At 44.7% G+C, this 3,954-nt stretch overlaps 1 non-coding gene across 1 annotated transcript; it reads right to left on the reverse strand.

The window, feature by feature from the left end:
* Window positions 1-3,036: 3,036 nt before the first annotated feature.
* On the reverse strand, window positions 3,037-3,252 carry LOC115933915 (small nucleolar RNA U3). The gene has a single exon (XR_004069749.1). It is a non-coding gene; the product is annotated as a small nucleolar RNA U3 (small nucleolar RNA).
* Between the last annotated feature and the right edge of the window lie 702 nt (window positions 3,253-3,954).

Genomic DNA, 3,954 nt, shown 5'->3' on the forward strand with positions numbered 1-3,954 from the left:
AGAGCCATGTGTCTGGTTCATAGCACCTTATGCAAAGTGAATGCTCACTATGGTTTTTAGCAAAAAATGTGTGGAGAATAAAGAGGAATAATAGCCAACTTTCCAGGTGACTGTCTTCCTTAGAGCTGAGAAACAAAAACACATAGTTCAGGCTTCTCAAATGTTAAGGGCTTACACTTAACCTAAAATTAACCAGAGATCTGGTTATAGAGAAGCTTCTGATCTGATTCAATAGGTCTGGAGTGTAGTTGGAAGCTCTGCATTTCTAACAAGCTCCCTGGTGGCACTCATGCTACTGGTTCGAGGACTGCCCATAGGGCCAACAAGGAAGTACATGGGGCAGCCAACTGTCAGCCAAATTCTGAGCCAGGGCAACCGTCACACTTGAGTTTATGTGCATGAGGTCCAGTGTAGTGTTGGAAGATTCAATTCTTTTACACCCGTGGAAATATATGAGCATGCATACTGTCTTCATCTGTTAGTGTTGCTATGAAGAAATACTTGAGGCTGGGTAGTTTAACAAAGAAAAAACTTTTATTTGGCTCACAGATCTGTAGACTATACAGGAAACATGGCACCAGCACCTACATCTGGTGAGGCCTCAGGCTGCTTTCACTCATGGTGGAAGGCAAAGGGAGCCAGTTTGCAGAGATCACATGCTCTGTGTGTGTGTGTGTGTGTGTGTTTGTGTTTGTGTGTTAGAGAGAGAGAGAGAGGGAGAGAGAGAGGTGGGGAAGGAGATGCCAGGCTCCTTTTTTCAGGAAGAATAGGGTAAGAACTCACTCATTACCTTGAGGATGGCACCAAGCCATTCATGAGGGATCTTCTCTCATAACCCAAACATCTCCCACCAGGTCCCACCTCCAACATTGGGAATCACATTTTAAAGTGGGACTTGGAGGGGTCAAACAAACCAAACTCTAGCATATACCAAGCACATGAGTTGAATGTTATCTTTACACCAAACAGACTAGTGTTGTGGGCAAGTCAATATAGCACATGATTTTGAGTGATTTTTTAAATATTTCAGAATCATTGAATATTTTTAGTTTTTTTTTTTTGGTCATAGCTTCATTCCCTCAACAAGTATTTACGGAATATTTGTAATGTACCTAGCATCTCTTGTAGCAGTGGAAGGTACTCTTCCTATTCTCCTTAAGTTCCCTGTCTAGTGAGTGAGGCAGAGATAAAACAAATAATAATAGTATAACAGTGTCATGATAGTTCACACCAGCATTGTACAGCAGCATTATGTGAGCCATAGATTTTAGCTGCCAATGTAATTTAGAATTTTCTAGTTGCCGTGTTTAAAAAGGTAAAACAACAACACACCCCATGTGAAATTAATTGTAACAGTATATTTTATTTTAATCCACTGTAGTCAAAATTATCCTTTCAATTTTTTTTTTTTTTGAGACGGAGTTTTGCTTTTATTGCCCAGGCTAGAGTGCAGTGGCACAATCTCGGCTCACTGCAACCGCCTTCCAGTTTCAAGCGATTCTCCTGTGTCAGCCTCCCAAGTAGCTGGGATTACAGGCGCCCGCCACCACGCCCAGCTAGTTTTTTTTTTTTTTTTGTATCTTTAGTAGAGATGGGATTTCACCATGCTGGTCAGGCTGGTCTCGAACTGCTGACCTCGTGATCCACCCGCCTTGGCCTCCCAAAGTGCTGGGATTACAGGTGTGAGCCACCGTGCCCGGCCTTATCCTTTCAATTTGCAATCAATCTAAAAAGGTATTCGTGAGACATTTTGCTTTTTTAAAAATGCTAAGTGATAGAGGATATTTATCCCCTCCAAATCTCATGCTGAAATGTGACCCCCACTGTTGGAGGTAGGGCCTGGCAGGAGATGTTTGGGTCATGGGGGCAGATCCCTCATGCCTGGCTCTGTGCCCTTCTCATGCTAATGAGTGTGTTCTTGCTTTATTAGTTCCCAAAAGATCTGACTGTGGAAAGAGCCTGGGAACTCGTCTTCTCTGTTGCTCCCTGTCTGTCCATGTAACATACCTGCTCCCCCTTCACTTTCCACGATGATTGGAAGCTTCCTGAGGCCTCACCAGAAGCAGATGCTGGCAAAATGCTTCTTGTATAGGCTTCAGAAGTGAGAGCCAAGTAAATCTCCTTTCTTTGTAGATAACCCAGCCTCAAGTATTCCTTTATAGCAATGCAGAATGGACGAATACACTAAGTTATCAGAATCCGGTGTGCATTTTGCCCTTACAAAACATCTGAATTTGGACTAGCCATGATTCACACAGTCAGTAGCCACACATCTGAGACAATTGCAGTAGTCAACCACAGTGCAGGTCTATACAGTGGAGTGGGGGACAACTGCCTTTGCTGTAGAAGCTGAGGGGTGGGTCAGGGAGAGAGGTAATCTACTGCACTGCAGAGAAGGGTGGGACAGTCACATCTGGGGGGGTAGAGAAGAGATTCGAGAAGCTTCTGCTACCGGTCCCAAGGAATAGATGGGTGTGGTGGGGAGGTGGGTAGCCACTCCTGGAAATAGTTGAGAGAGCAGGCTTGGTGCTTAGAAATGGGCTCAGACAGAAACCTCGGTGCTCTTTCATCCTGCATCGCTCAGCTTCTCTCTCATCGGTGGCTGGCTGAGAGACTGTTGTGTCCAGGGGTGCAGTGTTTCTGGCTTCTTGTTCTAGCCCAGTGAATCTATTCTGAAGGGGTTCTGAGCCCAGGATGGAGCTAAGCCTTGTGGCTTCTGTTCACTGAAGGGTGACTATCTTCTGTCTTCCTTCAGGGCAGGCTTGCTGTGACCCTGTCCTCCTGCCTGTTTTTCTCTTGCTCCTAGAACTCCAGTGCTTCTCTGAGATGATGCCTCAGTGGAGCCTCTGGCCCTTCAGGAAAAGAAGTTGCTGCTCTCAGGAGCTCTTTCCAGTAGGCTCTCCCAGTCAGCTAGAGCAGTGGCCATAATCAAGGGGCACTCATTCTGGTTCTGACTCAGACCAGACAGGTGAGGCACTATGCCAGGCTTTTTGCAAACATTCCCAACTTATCTCCCCACTTTTTTTTTTTTGAGATACCACTCAGACTTATGTCCTGTCCCTCTCCCTCTGCCAGAGGAGGAGAAGGACAATCATCCATGGCAAAAGGTAGTTGCAGTGAAGCAACACCAAAAGCCAGCTTCACCTCAGGAGAGGATGCTGCACCACCACCCGGGGGTTTCCGGGGCTCTACACGTTCAGAGAAACTTCTCTAGTAGCAAACTATAGAAACAATCCCTGAAACTACAGTCTTGCAATTCATTCCTCTTAATAAACCAGTGGGCAGGTATTGTCGTGCCCATTTTACAGATGTGAAAACCACAATGTGATACCACCTCACTCCTGCAAGAATGGCTGTAATTAAAAACTGAAAAATTAATAGCTGTTGGCATGGATGCGGTAAAAAGGGAAGACTTCTACGCTGCTGGTGGGAATGTAAACTAGTGCAAGCACTATGGTAAAGAGTGTGGAGATTCCTTAAAGAACTAAAAGTAGAACTACCATTTGATCCAGCAACCCCACTACTTGGTATGTACCGAGAGGAAAAGAAGTCATTATACAAAAAAGATACTTGGCTCACACATGTTTATAGCAGCACGATTTGCAATTGCGAAAATGTAGAACCAACACAAATGCCCATCAATCAATGAGTGGAAAAAGAAACTCTGATATATATACATATCCAATGGAATACTACTCAGCCATAAAAAGGAACGAATTAGTGTAGTGGCATTTGCAGCAACCTGGATGGGATTGGAGACTATTATTCTAAGTGAAGTAACCCAGGAATGAAAAACCAAATATCGTATGTTCTCACTCCTAAGTGGGAGCTAAGCTATGAGCATAAGAATGACACAATGGACTTTGGGAACTCAGGGGGAAAAAGGGTGGGAAGGGGGTGAGAGATAAGAGACTACTAATTGGGTTCAGTGTATATTGCTTGGGTAATGGGTGC

The sequence above is a fragment of the Gorilla gorilla genome, chromosome 11 (assembly GCF_029281585.2).
Source record: "Gorilla gorilla gorilla isolate KB3781 chromosome 11, NHGRI_mGorGor1-v2.1_pri, whole genome shotgun sequence".
NCBI classification, from domain to species: Eukaryota; Metazoa; Chordata; class Mammalia; order Primates; family Hominidae; genus Gorilla; species Gorilla gorilla.